Source organism: Sus scrofa, chromosome 13, assembly GCF_054392235.1.
Source record: "Sus scrofa isolate SSC_HxYL_T2T_F1_AM1 chromosome 13, Sscrofa_HxYL_maternal_Yorkshire_Landrace_v2.0, whole genome shotgun sequence".
NCBI lineage: Eukaryota > Metazoa > Chordata > Mammalia > Artiodactyla > Suidae > Sus > Sus scrofa.
The window spans coordinates 60710922-60738268 of NC_139395.1; the positions used below are offsets into that span (position 1 = coordinate 60710922).

Here is a 27347-nt window from a genome sequence, read left to right on the forward strand (position 1 = left end):
ATCGAATAGCCCCCATCACATGGGGGTTATCACCCAGAGAGTTTAAACGGTGACTGGTAATACTGGAAGCATGTAGAAATCTTTACAATAGAACATCAAGTGAAATGGGCCAGGTTGAATTTTGACTCCAGTGGGCAGGTAAAGGCAGAGTGTTGTTTTCTTTTCCATGGGTCCACCTGCATGACCTTGGAGTTTCAAGCTCCATTCACCAGCCTCCCGTCAATTCTCTAAGTCAGTGATAAGCTTCCCCACACTTCTTCTGGGTGTTCTTTTATTTATTTATCAAATTTTTCATTAATGACTATTATAAGTGAGTAAAAATATATGTATTTGAATAGATGCAGGAAAAGAAAATAGGAAAATACACATTACTATGGCATGTGACCATATAACGTGGAGTCCCAGTAAGAGCACTGAAGAAAATTTATTTACTAAATTTTAATCAAGCTCATTAGGCAGATGCTTCAGTAATAATGATTGCAAGCAAACATCATCAACGGAAGCTAAACTGGTAGGCAAAAATACAATGACAAACAGACTATCTGCATCTTAAGTGTCACCCCATAAGACATGCATTAGTTACAAAGGGAAAAGGAGTAACTTGACAGTGGAGAAAGAGGGCAGGCAGTGCCTTAAACAAGGGGTCAAAATTAGCATTATTCCTACAAAGACAGGTTGATGTCAGATACTTCCTGATGCATGGCATGGCTTCAGTGGTCTTCTGGTCAAAAAAGTATCTCTCAATCTAATCATGCAAAAAATATCAGTAAACCCAAATGGACAGTCACTCAAATAAATGACCAGTTCTATTCAAATATGCCAGAGTCATGAAACATGAAGACTGAGAGGTGTCACACATTAGGGCAGGAGACTATAAAGAAACGAGACAAGTAAATGCCATGTACAGCCCTAGAGAAGACCGGGAAACAAGGACCTTGGTGGGAAAGCTGGTGAATTTTGAATAAGGTCTGTGGGTGAATTCATAATATTGCGTCCATGTGAATTTCCTGGTGGTGATGACTGTACAATGGTTTTGTGAGAGATTAGCTTCAGTGGAAGCTGGAAGAAGGGTATATAGGGACTTTGCACACTAGTTCTGCAACCTTCTGTAGTTTGAGGTTATTTCAAAATAAGACGAGTTCAAAGACTGGTGAAGTTTAGTTATTGGAAAAAAAAGTATCCTTATGAATGTTACAATTTTCTTCCCTCCCCTCCTGGACCATCTTCTGTATGCTTTGGAGAATAAAGAATGGAGTCAAGGGCTAAGAAAGATGACTATGGACATTCTGGGTAGAAGAGGTGGGCACTGAGCCTTGAACCTGGGAATTTAATTCCTCTACCCACACTGATGGGCATAGAAAAAATGTAGGACTTTAATAAGTGAGAATGACTATAGTCAAAACTGGGTTTTGAGTCAAAAGCATGGACATAAACGGACAAACGTCTTTGATACAATACAGTTTTGTGATACTGAGTTAATCACTTATTACCTGTAAAAATGGAAACGAACTTTATTTTATTGCACATGATTCTTGGGAGGATAAAGTGAATAGATGTGCCTAAAAGCATGAGGTAAATAGCAAAGCCCTGCTATAAAAATGGTTATTAAAATTACTAAGAGTAACAACAGCATCTACCTAGCCAAGATAATTCTGCTGTTTCCACGCTCAAACCACAACCACAGCATCCCAGCATCTAATGGTACTCATCTCATATGGAAGCAAATCTGTCTTGCCTTCTGCCTGAACTTGGAGCCTGGGGCCACCAGTCTCCATGTGTGGTCAGTGTTAAGCACCATCTGTCCTGAGTTAATGCAACTCCTCCTTAGTTTTAGCAATGAAATGCTGCAATGGTGAGAGCGTAAATAGAGACAATATGAAGGAAAACTTTGCCTTTCTGTTTAGAACTTTGGATGGTGGCATTCACCTCCTAGCTGTTTACCCATCTAAATTGTGTGATAAAATGTCTTTTGAACATTTTTACAAGCAATTAGATGCAATCGAGTTCTCTTCTTACTTAATTCTCCTCAGCAAACGAGATACTAAAAAACCAAGAAGCTGGGCTTTGTTTCAAATCTTTTTTTTTTTTTTTTTAACTGCTGCACATACATTCCCAGCAGTCACCCTACTCCTTTACTCCACAAAAAGCTCTAACATTTGCTCTGCACATGATCTCTGGTGGAGGTCATTTTGCTCATTGCCTATCAGTGGGAAGGTATGAGCTGGACAGGAAGATATTTGTTGGGGGCATTTGGATTTTAGTCTCTTCTAGGTCCATGTGTGGGAATAGCACCTAGGTTTTCTCCTGCTCTCAGTTTACAAGGCATGAGTGGGCTGGGCAGCTCCCATCCCATACAAATAAGCCACAATGGACCAATGAGCATAGTCCACCTTCCAGGCTGGAAACTTCAGGGATGAGCATGTGCCCCCACCTCAGGACATGGAAAGCCAATCACATGAACTCTTGCAGGAAGCACTGGCCAAAGAGAGCTCCCTTTCGCTAGGGACATTAGCTTGAGGCTGTTTTAGAGACCTCTAGCCATCAAAGGAAGAGGGTTTGTCTGGCTAAGAAGGAAAGCAGAGAGAGACAGGGACACTCTGGCTGTGATCATCACACAACCAGTGTTCAAGCCTGAAGCTAGTACTCCCTTCCCCTCCCCCAAGCACAGATTAATCAGTTACAACAGCCTATATTCTTTTCTGCATCACTCACTTTAAGTTTGGTGTCTGTCCATTGCAACCCAGAGGGATGTGATTTTGAGAAAGCTTATAAATTAACATTGAACACTCCCCTTTGTGAACTAAGATGCTGTCAACAGGGGTCTGCAGTTTTTCAGGGGACAGAGACGGTTGCCCAGGATCAACCACAACAATCTCCCCCCATTCCCCTTGTGGTCATGGGAAGGATCACTTACAAACTACCTTGCAGATGTCAAGAAGCATGTGCAATATGGGAACAGAGATTTTTCCCGTGACTCATAGCACACACACAGCCCCCAAAGCAGTCCAGCCTCTTCTTCTACCCTCTGTTTCCCACATCTCTGACGTTCCAGGCACACAGACTGTGTTTCTCTTTCCTGATTCACAGCACGTGGCTTCCTGCTGCCTCCAAATAAACTTGTGCTCCTCCTCCAAGTCCCAGCCCAGAGACTTCCTTTCTCATGGCTTCTCCAAGGCAAAGTCAGTGGCCCTAACTGTGGGTTCCTAAATAAGGACACACTGCAGCAGTAGGTAAAGGGGACCATGTGACTTCCATTGATACATAAATGTTTCTAGTCTTCTTCTCTCTATAGATTTAAAGTTCTGGCTTTGTCAACCTAGTTTTCTGGCTCTGCCTTCTACACTCCTTACCCACCCCCGATCTGAGGTCTGAAGGCAGAGGATGGTTTGCATTCTTTCTCTAGGAGACAAGTTTAGGCCTCTGTGAAGCTGAAGTGACAGAAATTGAGATTTGGGGAGGAAAAACTGAAGAAAAGTCGGGGCTGGGGCCAGGGGACAAGTGTTTCCTGAAGAATTTCTAGGAAAGTCTGCAAGAGAAAGATGGAAGCAACTAACAGTGCATGAGGGCAGAGGATGGGTGGAGGAAATAGGTTTTTTTTGTTTGTTTGTTTGTTTGTTTTGTCTTTTTAGGGCCGCACCCTTGGCATTTGGAAGTTCCCAGGCTAGGGGTCGAATTGGAGCTGTAGCTGCTGGCCAATGCCACATCCACAGCCACACTAGATCTGAGCCATGCCTGTGACCTAATACCACAATTCATGGCAATGCTGGACCCTTGACCCACTGAGCAGGGATTGAACCTGCATCCTTACAGATGCTAGTCAGGTTCGTTACTGCTGAGTCACAATGGCAACTCTGGAAATAGGGTTTTTAAAGGACTGCATTCAAGTTTCTTTTCAAGATGTTTGAGAAAGGTAAGGAAAGAGGAACGCTTTTTTGAATTACCTTCAGTTTTCAAAGGGTGTTTCTTAGATGACAACACCACCCTTAAACACAGGGGTCTCTGGATCCAGGCTTACACACACACACTTTCATACAGAATGGTACACACCCTGTTTTAGGTCCATATTCCTTAGACTGTAATTTCACAAATCGTGGAGCACTGCTGGGACTATTACAACACAGCTCTGAATGCTCAGAACAAAACATCTCCATACACATCCTTTTTACAGCCAGTATTGCATCATCTCCTTGCCACAATACTGTGAGGAGAAAGATTTTGAATATAAGGAAACAAGGACAATTCCTCACAGGGAGTAAGGACTTGCTACATAGCCAATATGTAGCAGAGACTACCTGTAACAGAGAAGAACAAACCTGACTCCTTATTGGATCTATTCCTTTGATTGTAACCTTTGTGCTCTATTGCCTTTGCTTAGTCATACTGGCTCTGCACTTTTTTAAAAGAATGTTGCCTGTAGCCTAAAATATACAGGGTAGCCCATTTTCAAGGCTGTGACCTTTAAAGGTATAACACTTTTCCATTCATATGGAAATAAAAAGTTGCATAACAAAGAATAACATTTGTCTTGTTGGAGTTTTAGAGGGACATGGTGACCAGACCTAGTGGACAGGTGTGAGAACAAAGCATCCCAACACCAAATATTTTGCAACAACCAGCCACACCACTCTCCCCTTTTCATATAAAAGAACTCCAAAGTCTAACTTGGGTAAGACGGTTCTTTGGTTACACAAGTCCACACTTTTTTTTGTCTGCTGGTTTTTCTTGCCATTTTGACCCAAGACTTCATCTCTGCATTTACTGGCCTATGGTGAAGTGAGCAATACGGGCTTAGACTTGGTAACATACCTACAGTTCTACATCAACTTTCTAGTAAACCATAAATGGTGATTTTCTACAAATAGTCTAGAACCCAGACAGTCCTAAATACCTACATGCAGACCCTGGCTGAGTCTCCAAGACTTTCTCAGAGACCCTATCTGGGCAATCTTTCAGGGTTTGTGGTTAACAGTTCTTTTTTTCCTTTTGTCTTCCAGAATAGAACCTTGCACGGATTTTCAAGTTGAGGATAGGTACTTTTTCTTTGTTCCTTTCTTCAGGCAGCAAGACTCCAAGCACATTAAGAGTTCAGACCAACACTAGCCCCAACGTTGGACATAATTCCTGGCACAGAGTTTGTGTTCAATAAAGGCTGGATCATCTCAGTGTGGACCTAAGTGCCAGTGTGTTCTGAGGAACAAGTCTCTACTTTTTCAAGAGTTTTCCCCAGAAATGTCCACCGAGATTTCCTTCCTGCCCATTCCCACAGGCAATGGTAAAAGGTGAAACAGGAGATCAGAGTTACTAGCTTCCCCAGTGCAAAGTTGCAGAATGAAAAAGTGAGTTGTGACACTAGAGGAATGAGAACCAGAGCTCATCCGGGGATTGGTTGTCATTTTCCTGTGGTTTCTGGAATACAAACTCAGAGCTGCAGCTGTCAACCACTGGTGTGGCTTCTTTCAAAACATACACACAGACTGAAGACTGGGGCGGCGGGGGGGGGGGGGCGCTTCTGAGAGCTTCAGTCAGGTGGGGACCATCTTTCCCTGTGTTTCGGTTGGATTCTTCACTACACAAGCAGCCAGTGAGCCAGCCTGCCTGCTGCCCACCTTTCTCAGGCCGCCATCCCCCGCTACGGCTATATAGCCTGGCCACTTACCCATGGTGTGCATGGATGGAGCAGATCCAGGAAACGAAAGGTTTCTGCCTAACTTCCCCCCCTCCCCCAGCCACATATGCCTTAACAAACAGGCCCGAATATGGCCCATCAACCAAATGGTTAGCCATGGCACATCTGTGAACAGGAGGCCAAAATATGGTATCTATAGTGACAATGACTTAAAAAATTAAACTGATCAAAATATTCAATTTATCTTATGTTTCAGTCAGAGATCTCCAGAGAAAAAGAACCAGTAGAGTATCCCTATATTGATATACCCATATCTATTTCTGTGTTTATATATAGAGAGTGATGTAATTTAAGGAATTGGCTCACACAATTGTGGAGGCTGACAATTCAGCTAAGAGTCACTATTGCTGTCTTGAGTGTGAAATCTGTAGGGCAGGCTGGTGGTCTGAAGGATCAGGAAGGGTTCACATCTTAACATGTATAATTTAGTGGCTTTTACTCTTCTTTAAACTATTGGGACTCCTACTGTTTTTAAGTTTATTAAGGTCTATTATCAAATTCACACATTTCAAGTATACAAATTGAATTTTTAGTTTTATTTTAAATTTAATTTTATTAAGCTATATGAGCATCACTATAACATAAATTTACAGCATTTTCATAACCCCACAAGATCACTCATATATGGGAGTCCTTTTGAAAATCTGAGAACTCTAGCTGGAACAAATATATTCTATAGGTTGTTTAAGCCTAGCATCCAAGACTTACCACTCTAAAAAACTTGAGTATATGCACACTCTGGGATAGAATTCTTGGTGTCACATATTCCTATAGGCTTAGCTTAGATACACCCAAGATAAGGCCCCTAACCTAAATAATCTCTAGTCTGGTACTTTCATTCTCACTATTAGACCACTGCAGCATCTAGACCCACATGACCTAGAAAAATAGACACCTCTCACTTATAAAACTGCATCTTCATTATAATATATTTGTCTCAAATGTGTCCACTGAACAATCATCATGCATCCCCAGGACAGAAAGAAACTTCTAAAATGCAAGACAGGGAGTTCCCGTTGTGGCTCAGTAATTAATAAATCTGACTAGGAACCAGAGGTTGTGGTTCGATCCCTGGCCTCACTCAGTGGGTTAAGGATCCGGCGTTGCCGTGAGCTGTGGTGTAGGTCACAAACATGGTTCAGATCCCACGTTGCTGTTGCTGTGGCTCTGGCATAAGCCAGCAGCTACAGCTCCGATTAGACCCCTAGCCTGGGAACCTCCATATGCCGTGGGTGAGGCCCTAGAAAATAAAATTTAAAAAAAAAAGACAAAAATAAATAAAATGCAAGACAGCCACCCTTGATCTTTTCCAAGTTTCCCTGCATCATATCTGGTATCAAATCCAAAGGCTGGTCCTAAGATTCTCAAATATTCATACCCATATGAATATGGCTCTGATATGGTTCCTGGTTATATTTTGGGCTCCATCTCTGGCTGCTCTGCCTGGTACATCTCACTTTACAAGCCCAAACTGTTCATTCTACTTGCTCTTCACATGGCCCACTCTACGGAAGTACCTGATGCTAAGATGGGGTTACATAGGTGCAGCTTCTCATGTCTATTGAATTTACCATATCAGATTGTAACACTGAGCTTCAATCTCTCTCTACTCGACTACGTTGCTCCTTGAAAGGTGCCGTAGCCAGCCAGGCAACCAGCATTTACTAATTCAGAATACAGAAAGCCAGGTTAAATGCTTAAAAATGGCAGTTATGTTCTTTCAGTTATGTTAGTGGCCGTGAAAATTTCTTGAAATGTCCGTTGTGTTGAGGAGTGGGTACCATTCTAGGAATTACCCTAAAGAAAAAACTAGACGAATTCAAAAATACACGTGTACAAAAACATCCATAGCTGTAGTTTGGAATCATGAAAGCAAGAAAGCAACCTTATTCTTGTCATCTAGGAGGGAAGGACCAGCAAGGGTCCAGTAATAGGGATTTGGTGAAATAAATCATGATACCCGTTATATATAGAAGATTACACTGTTATTAAAATGACTGGAAATACACACTGATATGAGAGGTCAGTATTTGCTATTTGTTGAAAAAGTGGCAAAATATATTTAGAGAAAGGTACAGACATTTGATATTTCATATAAACAGACATACATACATACACATATACAAATACACACACCCACACATAAAGCAAAAATTTAATAGTGGTTCATAGACTTCTGAGTGGGTAAGTAGAATTCTGAGTGATCTACAGATGTATTAATACTTTAAAATATCTTTTCCCTATCTCTATGTTCTAACTACGTACAATGAACTCATCATGCTTATAAAGAGAGACAGAGCAGACAACAGTTAAGAGAAAGGGCTATGTGTAAGCCTAGACTCGACTACTTCCGAACTATATGACCCTGGTAAGTAGGATCTCTCCCAGCATCAATTTTCCCAGCAGAAAAAAGGGAATTGTCTCCCCTCCTCCCCAGTCATGCCTCTCTCATAGTGCTGTGGTAAGAGTTATGTGAACTGTTTCATCCAGATGCCGGCATATGGTCAGCCAGCCCTCAAATAAATCTATACCTTTTAACCAGAAATAGATTTAAAGAAATAAGCAAACGTGCATTGTGTTCTTTTGGAAGACTCTACCATAGCACATGTCCAAGGCATTGCTCTTTCGCATCTGAAATGTAAGATAGCCCATGGGCTGGGTAATTGGTGGGAGAATGTGTGGCCAATTGTCCAAACTCCTGCCTTCCTGCAGGATTCCAAAAAGCACTCAGGTTCTGTTCTACAGGCTTCTGCAACACTACAGATAAGTCTGTGTTCTGCTAGGCAGGTGACCCAGAAGCCAACACTGTTTTCACTCCCTCCCCAAGACGATTTTGTTTCTTATGAATGTGTTCTGGCAGCTGGACATCCTGCAAGTCCAAGGCCCTTGAGTGGCTGTGGACCAGAAAATGCTCACTCCCATCAGCTATAGAGGGAGGCAGGGAGGGGAAGGAACGCTGGAGCAAGGAGAGAACTGAGCCTCCACTTCCAGTCTGAAAAAGAGAGAAATCAACCAGGTACTTGAATCGATGCGGTCCCTCTGCCGTGCCGGCAACAGAGGGGCAAGAAATCTACTTTAGGTGCCATCAGAGTATCTATTTTTCACGTCAAAATAATGAAATTATACTTATCTTCTCCAAGTGAGTCATTCACTTATTCTGATCATCCATATAGAGTAGGTTTTCTGCAGTGATTATCTCTCTTATCCAAACCAAATTTTTCCTGCATAGTATTTATTACAATAAGCAGTTGATAACAAATATATGTATAATTATTAGTCTACTTCTTTATTCCTATCTTCAATGACCCAGGGAAACTAGAATGAGAACAGCATGTATCTATTGACACACATGTCCCAGGAAAGACGTCCTTTTCCCCTAAAAGACTATGGCATTCAAGGTTCTAAATTTTTCATTATAATCCTTCCAATTGTTCCCTTGACACTTCCACTACTGGCTGAGAAGGGGGTAGTACAGTCTATCCATTTGTCTGCATCTTGCCAATGATGAAATATGGTTTCTGATATCCTGTCATGAACAATAAGTTCTCAGATGGCCTTTAAATCAGTTTTAGTTGCCTGTATCAATAGCTGTTGTCATCCTGTCTGCCTTCTTCCTGATGATAACAAGCTGGACCAAAGGACAACTAGGGTAAAGGTAACACTGAAACTCAGAACATAGGGCTTTTAAGGTAGACTTTCTCATCCAAGACTCATTGTAAAGCTTCCTCATGACTCAGGAAATTCAATATTTGAACTCCAAGTTGTACACTGAAATTCAACAGATATTTAAGGAGTACCTACTATGTGCCAGGCACTGAAAGAGGAGATGGCCATCGGAGCTCAGATAAGGCAGGCAAGGGTGCTGATTTCATGGACCTCACATTCTGGGGGAGGATGGGGCAGGGACAGGGTGGTAAACAACAAAAAAAGAAACTAATAAATGAACAAGACAATTTGGGAGGAGGCAAGTGCAATAAAGGAAAGAAACACAGTGAGATGACAAAGCATCTGAAGTGGGGAAGGAGACATTAAGAAGAGACCTGAAGGTTAACAAGGAGCTACCATGAGAAGGGCTGGGAGAAGGGCAGGGGACCCACAAGTACAAAGAATTATCAGGTGGGACCCAAGCTGATGCATTCAAGAAACAAAGAGGCCAGGGTGGCAATTAAATGCAATTAGACATCAGAGAACATTCCAGGTGTATCCAAAAGGAGTCAAAATCCTGCACTGCCTCTGAGAACAAGGGATGACAGCAACAACAACAGTAACAGCAGGTGAGTTCACTCCATGCCAAGCACTCCATATACACTATTTTCTTGAACCCAGGTAAATCCTGCAAGATAGGTGTTATCATGCCCATTTTTCAGATGATGCAATCTAAAACTGGAAGGGTTAATGACTCATAATTCTCACATAGCTATTAAGTGGTGGTAGAACTGAGATAAGACCCAGACAGTCCAATTCCTGGGTCCTCCTCTCCCCTCCTGAACCCCACCCTAAATGAAGCCTTCTCCTTGGACACCTACGGAGGCTAGCTTAATTCCTTAGAAGTGACTGGGCTTCACCCACCCATCATATGGGCAAAAATCAAACCCTTTTAGATCAAAAGACAAAGCTATTAGTTTCAATTTTCTAGCAGCTCGGCACAAAATTCTGCTCACCACCCACGTACTCTTTTATTAAGCTATAATAAGCCTCAGATGAAAACTGTTGCCATAGGTGAAGCTTACTTTAACATATGGTTCATCCAACCAAAGAGAAACATGAGAAAAATGCATTTTTAAAATCCCAATTTACTTGTAGAATGGTTTTGTAAAATTTAAAAAAAAACTGATGGTGTTTCTGGTCTGCTGATGCATTCCACATGCTGGGGTATGAAAGCATGTCCATGTCCAAGGGTCATTTGCTAAACTGATAACAAAGGCACTCCGTACCCACGGAATTTGGCTTGCGGTGTTCGGTTTGATTTGATTTGCAAAAACATCAAGAGGTAAACCTGTGGCTTTGTCAACTTGGTTTAGGGCAATGTGTTTCGAACTTGAAAGCTAGCTGGGATATTTCAGCCGGAGGACGCAGCTACTCAAATATTCTCAACGGTGGTTTTTTCCTCCTCTTGCTCTTAGAGGTGGGGTACACTTCTAGCAAAGCTCTCTGCTGGGGAAGGCAAAGCAGCAGGGACAGAGACAAGGCAACAGGGCAGCAATCAAACTGGGACAGGGTGGGGGAAGGGGGAGATTTGGAGCTCCCTCTTGGCTATGAGGGAAACTGGCCAGCAGTGAAGGCTTGCTCACGGAGCAGTGGATTTGCATCAAGCAGTATCAAGGGTTAGATGCTCCCTGATGACACATGGGCCTAGTAGACACTCAGGCTCCCTTTGTTCTAGTCCAAAGATGAAGTGTTTCTCTTCACCAGCCTAGTCCAAGGATATCCATCAGCCACGATTCCCAAACATGGGCCATATGCATTCCACCATGAGGATACCTGACTATCTCTGCCACCAACCACCACAGAAATTTTTGTGGTTATGCACACCCCACTTATTCTATTTAATATTGTTTAAGCTTATTCTCTGAATAAGTTTATTCTAACAGAAACCTTTATATTTCCATAGGAAAACCAATACACTTTGCTGAAAATGTAAGCTAATCCTTTAAAAACAAACACACTGAAATGTGTAGAATAGACAAACCTGTAGAGATAGAAAGTAGATGAGTGGTTGCCAGGGGCTGGAGTGGAGGGGGGTTGGGGAGATCAGGCAGAAGGGAGATGGAGTTTCCTTTGGAAATAATAAAAATATCTGAAAATTGATTGTGATGATGGATGCCCAACTCTGCAAATACACTAAAAGCCACTGAATTATAGACCGTAAATTGGTGAATTGAGAGGGCTGTAAATTCTACCTCAGTAAAGCCGTTCTTTAAAAAACGCAACATAATGCCCTCACTTTAAAATAAAGAAGTAATGAAGAAAAGCGATTTATTTTAAAAATATAATAAAGGTCCAATAATGTTATCAAATTCTACTTAACCCTGTAAGTCTCCCTGCTGACAGCCTTGAGGACCTACTTTCTCTGTTAAAAAGGGAAATACAAAAGTGAATTCACTTTCACCCCTCCAGGAGGACTATAATCAAAAAAAAAAAAAAAAAAAAAAACTGACAGTAACAAGTGTGGGGCAAGGATGTGGAGAACTGCGAGTCATGCCATGCTGCTGGTGGAATTGTAAAATGATACACCCACTTTGGAAAACAGGTTGGTGACTCCTTAAAATGTTAAGCATAGAGCTACCTTGTGATCCTAGGTGCATTTCTCCTCCTCGGTGTACACCCAAAAGAACTAAAAATATATGTCCACACCAAGACTTATACATGAATGTTCATAGCAGCGTTATTCATTGCGGCCCCAAAGTGTTAACACTTTTTTGGTACGTCATGTAATAAATGAATAAATAAAATGCAGCGAATCCAGACAATGAAGTATTATTATTCAGTCATAAAAAGAAATGGAATACTGATTCATGCTACAATGTAACAAACTTTCAGGCATCCAGCTAAAGTAAAAGAAGTCAGACACTAAAGGCTGCACAGTAGTGTATGACTCCATTTACATGAAATGATGAGAATAGGCAAATCCAGAGAGACACAAAGTAGATTAATGGTGGTCTAGGGCAGGGGGAGGGGTCGGGAGGAAGCAGAGGGGAAATGACCACTCATTTATATAAGGTTTCTTTTGGGACTGACGAAAATGTTCTAAAATTGATTGTGGTGGTTATTTCCACAACTCAATGACTACATTGAAGATCAGTTCATTATACAATTTAAACTACTGAACTGTCACCATGTGAATTGTATTACTGTAAGGAAGTGTCAACGAAATGGAAAGACCACCTGCTGAATGAGAGAAAATGTTTGCAAATGATGTGACCGATAAGAGATTAACCTCCAGCATATATAAACAACTCACACAATTCAACACCAAAAAACAAACAAACAAACAACACAATTAAGAAATGGGCAGAACTGAATAGACATTTTTCCAAAGAGGAAAGGTAGATGGTTAACAGGCACATGAAAAAAATGCTCAACAATGCTAATCATTAAGGAAATTCAAGTCAATACTAAAATGGGATATTACCTCACACTGGTTAGAATGGTTATCATCAAAAAGAACGCAAATAACAAATGTTTCTACTGTGGAAAATGGTACAGAAGTTTCTCAAAAAACTAAAAATAGAACTACCATACGACCCAGTAATTTCACTCCTGGGTTTATATGTAAAAAACAAAAAATACTAACTTGAAAAGATACATGCGTCCCAATGTTTGTCACAGCATTATTTGCAGTTGAAAGATATGGAAGTAACTTAAGTGTCCATCAATACATGAATGGGTAAGAATGATGTATACACACACACACTCACACACAAAATGGAATACTATTGAACCATTTAAAAAAGAAAGGAATTTTGCCATTTGTTTCAACATGGATAGATTTAGAGGGGTTATGCTAAGTGACATAGTCAGAGAAAAAGACTGATATCACTTCTATGTGGAATCAAAAACTACTACTAGTGAATAGAACACAATAGCCAAGACATGGAAACAACTTAAATATCCATTGACAGATGATTGGATTAAGAAGATGTGGTATATATACACATAATGGAATACTACTCACCCATAAAAAAGAACAAAATAATGCCATTTGCAGCAATACGGATAGAACTAGAGACTCTAATACTAAGTAAAGTAAATCAGAAAGAGAAAGACAAATACCATATGAAATCACTTATATGTGGAATCTAATATATGGCACAAATCAACCACACAGAGAAGAAAATCATGGACATGGAGAACAGACTGTGGTTGCGGAGGGGGAGGGTGAGGGAGGGGGATGGATAGGGAATTGGGGGTTAATAGATGCAAACTACTGCCTGTGGAATGGATGAGCAATGAGATCCTGCTGTATTGCACTGGGAACTATATCTAGTCACTTATGATGCAGCATGATAATGTGAGAAAAAGAATGTATATATGTATGTGTAACTGGGTCACTTTGCTATACAGTAGAAAACTGACATAGACCACTGTAAACAAGCTATAATGGAAAAAATAAAAATCATTATATATATTTAAAAAAAACAACCAGTGAATAGAACAATAAAGAAACAGATTCACAGATAACGAGGACAAATAGCAGTTATCACTTCTATGTGGGAAGACAATTCAAGGGTGAAGGGGGTGGTAGTCATAAACTACAGTGTGTAAGACAGGCTCCTAGATGTACTTTATAGCATGGACAACACAGCCAGTATTTTATAGTAACTACAAGTGGAAAGTAACCTTTAAAATTATATAAAAAACAAAAATAAAAGGAAAAATTAAAAAATTTCATTGCCCTTCCCCCAAAAGTAAATTCACACTGTGATTCAACAGTAATACTCACAAACCACCTAGAACATTTTGCTTGACTACAATGCCAGGAAAGTCATTGTTACACAAACACTCTATTAGACCTGCAAGGGTTAGAACTTTGGGTGAGAAGTTCAAATGAGTTACCAACACAAACTTCTTAGGACAACTGACGTCCTTGGCTTTTTTTTTTCCCTCTGGGGTCAAGGGCATTAATTCACCTCCCTAAACCTCAGTTTCCCCATAAGAAAATATAAGCTTATCATTTGTTCATTCCTTCAACCAATATATATGGTGTCTCTGTTATGAGCCAGGCACTGTTCTAGAGCCTGAGTATATGCAGGTGAAAAACTCAGAGCTGGTTCCTGCCCTCACGAAGTTGATGTTCTACCAAGGAACACTCCCCCCATTCCCGGTTACAGTTGATTGTAACACTTCATAAAATGATAATAGAGTATTAAGTGCTATGATGAAAAATAAATCAGGTTAGTGGGATGGAGGGCAGGTGAGAGAGGGAGGGTGGGCGGGCTGCTGTTTAACAGAGGATTGTCAGGGAAGTCCTTCCCGAGAAAAGTGAGTCTGAGCAGAGCCCATGACGAATTAAGGGCAGAAGCCATGCAGAACCCCAGCAGGGAGAAGGCTGGGGGCAGGGGGGGTGAGACAGTTGGTATATTCAAGGATCAGGAAGAAGGGTGGGATGACTAAAGCAGAGCACAAGGGACAAAGGCCAGGGAGAGGAACATTTAGGGTCTAAACAGTCATAAGGTCAAGGATTTTACTGTCAGTGTGCAGGGAAGCCATGAGAAGGCTCTGAGGAGGGAAAGCAGGATTTTTAGAAGGCCACCTGCCTGCAGTACAAATGGACTATAAGAGGGAAGAATGAAATCAGGAAGCTCAGGGAGAAGCCTCTGGCCACAAGACAGTGAAAGAGGGGTTAGTGTGACCTAAGCTGGTAGCAAAGGGGACAGCCAGAGGGGCAGAGAGAGAAGGATTTGAAGGTAGAGCTGAGCAAAACTTGCCGAGAGTTGATGGAGTATGTGAGAAAAAAGAAGAATTCTAGGTTTCTGACCTAACCAAGGAAGCAGACATCAGATATAATTGCTTAGAACTGGGTCTGGCACTGAGAAAGTACTCAAAAACAGCAACCACCATCACCTCACCAATATCATTTTAACCACCATTATTACAAAGTCCTCAGCCCCAGCACCAAGGTCATTACCACTATTACCATCACTACCTTTACCACCGCCAAATGCAGCGGGTACATGACAGGGAAAGCAGAGGAGACCACACAAGGTCTTAGGGCAGGTCAAAGAAACTCACATCCAAATCAAGGTACCTCTTCTGCATGAAGAAAACATCTACCCGTCCAAAGATGCTAACCAAATTATAGGGCCTAACACATTTCCACCACTAGTCTCTCCTCCCATATATTTATTTAAGCTTCTTTTTGTATTTTCAGTCTCTTCAGGGACTCCAGTTTTTACTCTCAAGCTTTCATCTGGCCCCACCCTATTCCGGCCCCTCTGTGGAGCATGCCTCCCCTCCCCGCAGCCCAAATGGCCTGATGTTATCTTCCAAAACTCCTGTCATGTGCATATGGAATATTCACTTCTCAAATGAATAGTTCAGTGTCTACAAAACTCAAGTAATGTGCTCAACACAAGCACTGACCTACAGCTGGCATATTCTATAAATGGAATATATAGAATATAGAATATATATATAAATTGCTCTTGCAAATCTCTAACCCCTAAATAACCTTATGACCAATATACATCCAAGACTCTGGGTCTTCACTTAACTTCTATTAGCTGACTACCGAGAGAACACCTCTCCAGGGTCAAGGAAAATAAACTCCACTTAGGTACATATGAGCATGAAGGTCAGTAGAGAGGTGGGACAGCAAGTTCAAGGAGAGAGAAGCATGCATAAGAAGCCTCCATGTCCTTTGGGTGAGCCCAGATGGTACCCACAGGTATAACGGGAGACAGAACTATTTCCCATTCTGGCAAACCCCACATACAGGTTAAACAGACTGTCAGTTCTTAGAAACTCGTGGTTTAGCATCTCCTCTCCAAACACTGCAATGTTATGTAATATGATTGATGTCAGAATGTGAACAGAAAATCCTAGAACAGGAGAATTCCATAACTGGGGCCTACCCTTCTACTTCCAGATAAGAAAGGCTATGCTGAGAGGTCAGGAGTGTCTTTCTTTGAACTTTACTTTTAAAACACTAATCTGTTCTTGCTAAATGCTCACGACTGCTTTCAAAGTAGAATAGGAGCCCTGCGGAGGATGTGATTTCGCTAAGTCTCTGGCTCAGCCCAACGGCTGTCTTGTCTGCCTTAGCTGGTCAGTGCCTTATTACCATTTTGCTCAAGAGAGCTAAGCCTTTCATCCAGGATCAAATCCATGGCAATATTTTGGGGACCTGTATGAGCGTAGGGAGGGAAGAGAAATGATGACTTTTATCCAGTGAACAAAACTCCTTATAATTAGGTTGGTGGTTTCTATGGTAACGAGGAGCTGACTCTTTTATTTGAAATAAAAAATAGCAACACTCCAGCTGTCCTTGCCGTCCGGACGCTCCAAAGCAAATGAGAGGTTTGATTTCACATTGGCGACGGCTGCCGAAGACTTAAAACCGCGTCTTTTGCTTGCTGTCAAGTTTTGGCCAGACACTGAGTCCCATTCCCCTGAGAAAACAGGTGTGAGCAACAAAAGCAAAAAAAAACCACCCAAACAGAATAGTGCTCCCTACTCTGACGTGCTTTTTGTTTCCTTCTTCCCAATTATCATAAGCAACCATCCAACCACTACCTTAAGGAAAACTGTTGTGGATGGTTCACCTTGAAAAAACCATGGGAGGTCTCCAAGCTACATTTCCATGTTTATAATAACAGCATCCACTGTTCCTGGGGACTTTAGTTGGTGTCAAGTACTGAGCCAAGGGTTTTTCCTACACCATCTCATAAAATGCTCAGATATACTCTTGGAAACAAGTCTCATCATCATGTCCATTTTTGTGATAAAGAGGTTTAAGAGGTTAAGTACCTTGTCCATTGCCAGTAAGAGCTACAAGTCCATCCCAGTTGTAACTGGTGGGAAAGCCAATGCTCACCTATATGATTCTGCCTCTACCACCATTTTATAACGTACCCCAGAAAACGTCACTTGCCAGGTGAAGACCCTGTTCCAAATGCTCCAGAGAGGATCATCAACCTTAGAGGACTCTGGCTCATCTCAGGGAAAGGACCTTTCCTTCTCTCCCGCCATCTTCTATGGTGCCAGGCTGCCTGGAGATGCAGGAAATCAGGACTTCCTCTTAGGAGGACAAGCATGACTGGGAGGCTGAGCAGATGCTGATGGTCACATCAACAGAGGGTCAGGAGTGTAAAGTCAGATTCACTAGATGCTGGGTTAACTAGCAGAGAAGAGAGGCCAAGAAGCTGGGAAGGTCTATCACAGAAGGTGATGCTTGAACCAAGACTTAAAGGGAAAGAGGACAGAGAGCACCATGGGGGCAGAGAAAATAACTGCGTTGAAAATTCAAGGTAAGAAAGGTGATAGCCCCTGAATTCAATGAGTCTTGGCAGTAGGGCCCAACTAGGGTGGGGCAGGAAGGGCCAGCAAGGTCCATGACATGATGGCATTTGCCTGTCTCAATGGCTGAAGCAGTCAGTGGAAGAGGAAAAGAGGAAATGATATGTCTTGGCAGGTGTACACTCCCCCTTTCATTATATTCTAGAAATTTGAATTAGTTGACATTCCTTTTATTTGTACACAGCTCTGAGGATGGACCACAGAATTATAAAGGATTACCTTTGATTATCTGTTTACATGCCTCCCCCTACCAAGAAACAACAGATGCTCCTGAACCAGAATTTTATCTTATTGACTACATCTTTATTCTGTGTCATGTTAAGGACCTAGCATAGAGGAAAAATTGAGCAGAAGTCAAATGAATGCATGTTAATGGTCAGCAAACACTTGTTCTCTGAAATATAGAAACATTAACATGAATTACTATAGGCCATCTGTGCAAAGCACTTTACATGCATCATCTCATTTAATCATCACACTGTTCTATGTGGAGGGATAATATTAGATTCATTTTATAAACGGAGAAAGTGAGGTGTTGAAGGGCAGATGACTTGCTCATCAAGGGCAGGTTCAGATTCAGAGTCATGTTTGCATCATCTCAAAGTTCTTCTTCAGCAGGCTGTGGTATAAAAACTGATTTGACTGATTACTGCAACAACAGACACTCAGTAAGACTGAACACACAGTAGGTACAGCATGAAATTCCATCTACTGGAACAGTGATTAAAAACCTACCGTGTGTAGTATCCTGGAGTACATTCTAAGATCAGTATGCAGTGTTCTCTGCCATTAGGAGCTCCCAGTCTGCTGATACCTCAGGAACTCCTGTGACCATGAAGTGGGGGAGGGCTGTGGTTTCTGTACCAAGTGTCAATTTCATTTAGAAAGAGAAAAATTGACTCCTTTGTGACTTTTTGTTTTTGTCTTTTTAGGGCTGCACCTGAGGCATATGGAGGTCCCCAGGCTAGGGACTGAATCAGAGATGGAGCCGCTGGCCTACACCACAGCTCAAACCTGTCGCTAAGCCAAGACAGGAACTCCTCCTTTGTGGGTTTTTATACTGGTCTTTGGATGTATTTTTCCAACTCCACACATTGCCTGTTTTCAGTGATAAATTGACCTTTAACTGGCTTAGGGGTGCCATGCCCTTTTCTCTCTACTCAAGCAGTGAGGCTGAGGCTGGCCTTACACCCCAAACCAGAGGAGAATATGCAGCCCGGATCTGGCCCATCTGAGCATTTCATCTGCATGGCCATCGTTCAGGGGGAGGTACACATTCCACCCAAAGTGAAGTCCCAGAGTTTTTCCCAGAGTTATCTGGAGAGCCAGGGTCTCAGTGGAGTAGGGAGGTTCCAAAAATTCAACAATGGACCACTATCTTATGAGGAAGGGTGCAGATAGTCTGACAGCAGAGCCAAGTGATGGAGAGACGTGTATCCCAAACACATTCCTTGAGCCTCTGCATGCAGCCTTGCCTGGCTTATTTCAACAACCTCCACTAATGTGCATGAACACCTTTCTAATAGGTGGCTCTGTCATATGCAGCCCTGAGTCCAGACCAATTTCACTCTAAGGAAGAGATGGAAAATAGGGAATGGTTACAGGCTTTAAACCAAGAGGAGCAGTAGAAAATATGGGGGTGGGGGAGGTTATGCTCAGTTAGTCATGCAGATCCTTTTTGTTGCATTAGGACACATTCTACAATATAGCATTAAAGCCCCCCTTTCAAATCCTCCATGTAAAGTGTTTACTTAATTACTGTTTCTGTGCACTATAGATTCAGACTCAACATGACAGGAGGGGTTGATGCAGCTTCCAAGGAAGATGGACGGGACAGAAATGCATTCATTTAATAAATATTTATGGAGCATCCATTATGAGCAGAGTACTGAAGCTAACATTTGCTGAAAAATTATCTCATTTACCTCCAAGGGGACTTCAGCTTTCTTTTGAGTGAAATTCCACTGATCCATAAAGCAGGTAAGACAATTAAAGGGCACTTCATGCCCCCTACACACTAGAAAGATTTTTTTGGATAGCTAAGAGTGGCCAAGACTTATTTGGAAGTAAAATAGATTCTTCAGGGGGTAAAAATAAGAAAGAAAGGAAACTGATTGGATTACTGAGGAATGTTTCCTGAAAAGAGCAATGATACCCTTGAGACAAAGTGGAGAGACCGACCATGTTAGAATGGAGAGGCGGGGCGGAGGAGGGGTTTTAGCAATAACACAGCTGATGTACTTGGTCCAGACGAGTTAAACCAGATGCCCCAGGGATCAGCCCTGAGGAATCTGCACTCTCATCTGGGGCACCAGGTGGTTCTGCAAACTAAACTTGGAGGGGCTATGACGCCAGTTCCTAGGGCCCTGAGAACCCTTCTGTATCCGGACTTTGACAAAGAGGCAGCAGAGCTTTGAACTTGGCAAACTTAGGGAGTCCTATCAATATTCCATGCTGAAACGAACACCTAAGCCCTATTTAGAGTCCGATGAAGTCATTTAGAGGCAGCTGTTCTGAAAGACAGGCCCGGCTGTTTACAAACCTCTTGGAATATAAATTAATGCGACAGCCTAAGGAATTCACGTGTCTGCGGAAATGGCCGGGACAAAGGTAAAAATCCCTTAATGAAGTAACTAGCTACAGGCTAAAAGTTTAAAGCTCTCTCAATTTTCTCTTTCTTTCTTGGCAAATTTTACTTGCTCCTGCAATAGTTAACAAACAAATCAAAGCAAACACACCAACCTCTGGTCTCAAAATGGAACAGCTGAGAGGCAATATTTTATAGCAGCATTGGGCAACAGGAATAAATTTGAATCATATATGTGATTTTAAATTTTCTACTACCACATTAAAAAAAGCACAATTAATTTTAACATTTTATGTAAACTAGCAGATCCAAAACATCATTGCCATAGATAACTGATATAAAAATTGTTAAATGAGATAGTTAACAGTCTGTTTATTACACTGAGTCTTCAAATTCACATGTGATTTTGCACTGTGTAAGCATATCTCAACTAATATGAACTACATTTCAGAAAAGGGAACCTTCCTACATTGTTGGTGGGAATGTAAACTGGGGCAACCACTATGGAGAATAGTATGAAGTTTCTTTAAAAGACTAAAAATAGTTATGATCCAGTAATCACACTCCTGGGCACATATCCAGAGAAAACCTTATTTCAAAAAGACACATGCACCCCAGTGTTCACTGAAGTACTATTCCCCACAGCCAAGACGTGGAAGCAACCTAAATGTCCATTAACAGAGGACTGGATAATGATGATGTGATACATACAAGCAATGGAATACTATTCAATCTTTAAAAAGAATGAAATAATGCCATTTGCAGCAAGATGGACAGACCTAGAGATTATCATACTAAGGGAAATAAGTTAGAGAAAGACAAATACCAAGGACATAAGAGATAACTAATATGTGGAATCTAATAAAAATGATGCAAAAGAACTTATTCATAAGCCAGAAACAAACTCAAAGATTTCGAAACCAAACTTACAGTTACCAAAGGAGAAATGTGAGGGGAAAGAATAAATTGGGAGTGGCATACACACACTACTATATACAAAATTGGTAAGTAACAAGGACCTACTGTATACAGCACAAGGAAGTCTACTCAATACTATGTAATAACCTATATGGGAAAAGAATCTGAAAAGGAATCAATATATATATATAAGTGAATCACTTTGCTATACACAGAAACCCACACAGCATTGTTAACTATGCTCCAATTAAATATATATATATATATATGTAATATCTATGAATTACCTTTCAAGTGGTCAATAACCACATGCGGGGAGTACTTAGCATACTGATTAACACAGGTCTAGAGGACAAGGGTGGTGAAATTTCAAGTCAAGACCTAAATTTCCAAACAAGATTTCTGAGACGAATGTATTTGAGGAAAAAGAAAATGAAGGCAATGAAATTATGTTGCAAGATCAATGAAGATCCAACTAGTCTTCAAACAGGTATTTTCCATATTACCACTTTTGAAAGGAAGGCATGAAAACCATGTCCACTACAAGTGGAAGGAAACTTGACTAACACCCATCTCCCCTTTTTCCATGGATGAACAGAATCAAGGTCATCCACACACTGTGCTCCTTATTGTATCTCAGGTTCCAGTTGAATTGGATGGACTGTCTCCTGGGCAGAAGTCAAGTCCTCTTGCAAGTGACCAACTGAAGTTTGTGAACAGGTGGAACAGGGTGAGAAAGGGTCTGTCTTTCAAACTCGAATTAGAAAAAAATCAGAGGCAGACATACTTCAGCTAGAATCCTGCTTCCACCTTTCATGGCTGGATGAAGACTCCTGGCAAGTAACTTACTCTCCTGGTCCCTCAGTTTCTCCATTTCTAGAACCAGGACAACCACTGTGCCCACTTTAGGCCAATGTCAAGAACTCCTGATGTAAATGTTGCCAATGATGCACCAAGGTCCACATGACGCCCATGTGCCATGCGGCAGAGAGGAAGTACTTAATACAGAGTAAATGACATTGTCAACATTATAATAACCCTATCAAAGCACTTGTGCAGAACTTATTACTAGGGCCAGGATCAATTAAGGCACTTACCTTGGGTGTGAAATTTAAGAGGGTACCACAAAATTCAGCAACTCCAAAACACTGTATTTCAATACAGTATTCTTAAGAATTTAAGGCAGAATAGCGGACATGACCAAAATACCAACAATTAAAATAAAAATAAGATCAACAGTTCTGATAATTTTTTTTTTCCCCTTTTCCCTCTAAGTCCAGCATGGCTCTACGTGGCACTGTGTGTGTCTAGTACCTATCCAGAATTAATTGAATTTATCCCACATTTTTTTATTTTGTTCATGTGCTAGGTGGGTGAGGGGAGGGGCCCAAGCCCAGGTCCTCGAACTGGTAGGGACAGCCCTTGGTCACCCAGTGCTTGATGTCACCATGGGGCGTGACAAAGGAGACTAGAGTCCCAGGCCAAGAGCCTGTGGATGTGAATCTTGGGCCCAGCTGCCCACAACAATGAGGGTTGTGTGTTTCACATGATAAGGACCTTCCCAAAGGCCATGCATCCATCAACCTCCAGAAAGGCTGAGAGGCGCAGACAAAGGTTAGAGCAAGCAGCCAACCCCTCCTTGTCATTATGAATTTTATTTCCCCCCCACTGCTTCCCCAGAGGCTTCCTCACACAATAGGCCCCTCTGAAGAGACCTGCTTTCCCTTCCCTTTTCTTAGTTAACAACCACTGAGATCAGATGCTGCAGAAACTGAATCTCCTCCAGACAAAGACGATCTAAATGGCAAATAAATACAGTATGTGGGAGGAATCAGCATCAGTGAGATGCATGCCCCACTTCTGAGCCCAGATTATTTTAAAGCATGAGCAGCACTGTCAATGAACTATAAAAGAAAGAAGGGTGGAAAAAGCAAAAATACAAACCCACCACCGGCCTAGCATTGTTCGGGTGGAAAGATATTTTACATGCTTTCTAACCAGAGCTAAAGCTTTGACCAACAGTGAGGTGGCGGCCTGGTCTCTACAGCACTCTACTCTGTCTTAAGTTTCAGCCACCTAACTCTGCTACACTCGTGTCTCAGAGGTCAAGGCATCAGAAGGCTGCTAAATGCATAACTTCACTGAGCAGAAAATGTCTTCTTCCTACCGATCTGTACCCTTTACAGTTCATTTTAGGAGGCTTGGCTGCATTTTCCCCTTTGGTGTGGGGAAAATGTCTTTTTCCTGCTGGCTCCACATCTGATACTCCAAAGAAAAACAAAGAAAAGGAAAATCCACCCAACATCCAAGGATGTGTTCCGGCAGTATGGCTGCCTCACTCTTTCTGCTGTCTAATTTGGTCCAGGCACTTTGGGCCCATGGAATTCTAGGAAGTGTGATGTTTTCTTCTTTGTGCAAACTGTCCTTGGTTGAGTTAGCACTCTTAAGTTGTTTCTCGTGTGGGCTTAAGTGTCACCATGAGTGCTACATCAGAACACAACACCACAGACTGGGAGGCCTCCAGCTCAGAATCCAGCTCTTGATCCAGGTAGGGTAACCAGCTTCCATTTGAGGCTTTCAGTGGAGTCAATGCAGCTCACAGGTGTCAGAATCCAATCATCTGAATCATCTTTTAGAAATGCTCTTTCCAATTTCCCTAGTGTAAAGAAACCCAACTGATCTCAATAGTTTAGATCATATAACTCATGCATGGGAAGAAAACTTGAGCCCCCTCTTCTATGGGGCCACTATTCAAGAATGACAACAGAGTCTGGTAATACTTTTCTGTGTACTATGCCCTTCATGGCAGTTTAGAGTCAAGAATGAAAGGTTTTAATTTTCATTTAACTATTCACAATAACACATCTCTGTAATACCATACAAGAGATGCTCCAAGCTGTAGAGGGAAGACATTGGCAGAGAGAAGTGAAATTTTACCCTGAATTATGGAGAGTCAGGAGAACAACTAAGTAGGGCACCTAGATCATTTCCTTTCATGTCATACTTTCTATGCTTATATCCATGCTTTCCCAAAGTGCTTCATGTTTATTTTCTGATGAATTAATAGATAACGGATGGATGGAAGGATGGATGGAAGGGGGAGGAAGGAAGACAAAGACAGGGTGAAGGAAGGGAGGGAAGAGAAAAGGAAAGAAAGAAAGATGGAGAAAGAGGGGAGGGAGGAAGGAAGAAACAAGGAAGAAGGAGGGAAATAAAGAACGGTTTTATGGCCAAGTTTAGAAAAACATATTAGATCTGCCTCTAGACAATTTGCAACACGTGTTAATATATTAAAAGTTCTAAGTCTTGCAATAACAATATAAAACAAATTGATAAATTCTGAACTCTCTGACTTACTATAATTCAAGATTTCCCAAAGAGCAGAAGCCTACTTCCAAAGTATTTTTTCCATTTTCACATTTATGCCATCTCTGTCATATCCAGGTTGGAATTTTCCCATGGAGATGGTCTCCAATAGGCTCCTACAAATGTGTCACGTAAAGAGAAAATTATCTATAGCAAGCCCTCTTTTCCAATGTAATGATTGCTTCTTTCAATGTTTGAATTTCTAACTCTAAGCCTCAGTTTCCTCAATGGGAAAATGAGAGCAATAAACTTCCTCTAACCTAAGGATAGAAGAAGAATAGAGGGGCCAATCCAATCAAAGCACTTGGCATGTTAAATGGCAGACAGTCAGCCCTCAGTAAAAAATAACAGCTGTTTCTGTGACGACTACTACCACCATATTCTGACCATTCACCCAGTTTCATCATAACCATAAAAGCTGTATCCAGCTGGCTATTCATTGTACTTTGAGCTGTCCTCAGAAATTCAGCCAGGCACAGGACTGGCCCGTTTCTCTTTCTACCTTCCCTTTCCTATCTGTCTGCCCTTCCTTCTCCAAACTGAATTACATCTCTTTACCCATACAATACCACCTCCTGTGTACAAATCCCCCAGCCTCCAGTATTTCCCTCTGGTCCCCCAAGGCCTTCCACAGGGACTTTGGAAAGAAAGCCAAGAAATGGCTCAGAACCTCAAGGGACCAGGAGGAAAGGATGCAGAGTCAGCCTCGCCCAGTTTCAAAAGAGGAACAAATTGAGCAATATTACATATCAAAAGGAACTCTCTCCATTTTGCTGGGTAACACATTCCTTTTTTACCGAGGCTTTGATTTGTGACTAAATAATTATCTGTTTAAAAATTGTTCCTAGGCAAAGTTTCAACCATACAAGTCAATAAAGATCTAATTTGACTAAAATTACCACGTCTTAAGAGGCACAAATTTCTCTTGTTCTGTAAGACAGTTGACAAATAAGGTCTTTTCACCTAAAGCCATGAACAAATACGACTTAATGATTTACAATTCAACAAATGTTTGCTAAACAGACTATTTTGTAGGTCTATCATCTCAGGCACATTTTTCTTTCAAATGCTAATACATATTTAGGGGTTATGATTAGGGATAAATATCCCTTTTCATGTTCTTATTTGGGTTGTTGATGATTATCAACTGGGTTCAAAGGCATCCATTTCCACCATGTTGTCCTGAAAAGCCATCTTAAAATAAACTCGTGAACAGAAATCAAACACATTTATAGATTTCCAGCATCCTTTGTGCAAACACAGAGTGCTATGCAAAAACATTCTTACCAAGTTGGAGGTAAAAAGCACAGATATCAAAGCAATTATAACATTAAACACGCAAAAGCCAGCAGACATCTGATGCTGCCAGGCTCTCAAGACCCACTGGTAATTTTGTCAAAGAAAACCAAAGGAAAATCTCAAAAGGGAGCAATTTGTACAACGAGGATGCCAATCAACTTCAATAAGACCTGTGCACGCATGTCTGTGACCACAAAATGCTACACTGGACCAATGTTAGGGGTTTGTCTTGAAACCACAGAAACAAAAACACTAAGCACAGGGCCAGACAGGTGTAAGTGATCTGATTCAAAGAAGGGTGGAATCACCTTTAGAAAAGATACCACAGGAGCTTGTTATTGTATGAAAGGAGAGCAGAACCGATATGTGATGGAAGAAAAAAAAATTATGTATTTTTTGGCTTAAAGACTTACTACATCTTTTTCAATGTGTTTATAATGTTCGCCCCAGGGTAAATGGGTATACTTTTTCCAAAAGTAAGTAGGTCCAACTGGTATGTGTCTCTAGCAGTGCTTAACAAGGGCATCTAACTGAAAGGGTGAAAAATGGCAAGGTACATGGAAGAAGGCAAGCCCTTGCAAGGGGCTTGGAATTTAGTGACCTGGGCTGTCTTTTCTTGCCCAGAAAAGGAGGCTCACAAGGACTGACACCCAAGCCTGCCTCCAGGTGATAAGCACAAACGCCCATACCTGGTGCTAAAATACTGCAGTACTTGGCCAATAGCCACTTATTCCAGCAACTTCCCTGAGGCAGGCAGCCACGAGCAAAGGGTTAACTCGTAGCCCAGAAGGGGCCTCCCAAGACCCATCTCCACTGCTCCAGCCAGTACTGATTGTGAAGTCTGGCCATCTGCACCATAGCACTTATTACATGTTGTGTTATTTTCATTTGCATGCCATTTTTCTACCTTATTCTAAGGTTCCTATGGGGTAAATACGGCTTTACAAGACCCCAGGTAAATGAGAGAAAGACCTCCTCCTTCTAGAATGATATGTAAGTGGAAATTTAAGTTGCCTGCCAGGGCTTCTGCTGTCTGATGCTCTGAAGGTAGCAGTGTTCATGCACCTTGATAGGCCTACAAATGGCAGCTTCTGAAGGGCAAGACCTGCACCTTATTCCTCACTGTGCTTCCAGCCTGGACCCTGGCCCTGCACCATTGCTGGGTGTGAGCTCAAGTAAGGAGTTGAGGGCTGCTACCTGCCAGGCTTAGAGAAAGGCAAGGTCAGACTGAGTAGCAAGTTAAATGGTCATTATATGGAGCTCCCACTGTGGTGCAACGGGATTGGTGGACTCTTGGGAGTGCTGGGATGGGGGTTCGATCCCTGGCCCAGCAGAATGGGTTAAGGGTCTGGCATTGCCCCTTGGGTCTCAATTCAATTGTGGCTCGGCTCTGATCCCTGGACTGCGAGCTCCATGTCCTGTAGGGTGGCCAAAAATTTAAAAAAAAAAAAGTTCATTATTTTTATTGAGTAG

The 27347-nt window shown here is 41.7% G+C and overlaps 1 protein-coding gene and 1 long non-coding RNA gene across 6 annotated transcripts in view; both read right to left on the reverse strand.

The window, feature by feature from the left end:
* Nucleotides 1-27347, reverse strand: part of PRICKLE2 (prickle planar cell polarity protein 2) — a 346700-nt gene that overhangs the window by 266248 nt on the left and 53105 nt on the right. The window lies entirely within an intron of this gene.
* On the reverse strand, nucleotides 6208-10358 carry LOC146397368 (uncharacterized). Its single transcript, XR_014823455.1, has 2 exons — nucleotides 7342-10358; nucleotides 6208-6903 (listed from the first exon to the last, which is right to left on the reverse strand). It is a non-coding gene; the product is annotated as an uncharacterized LOC146397368 (long non-coding RNA).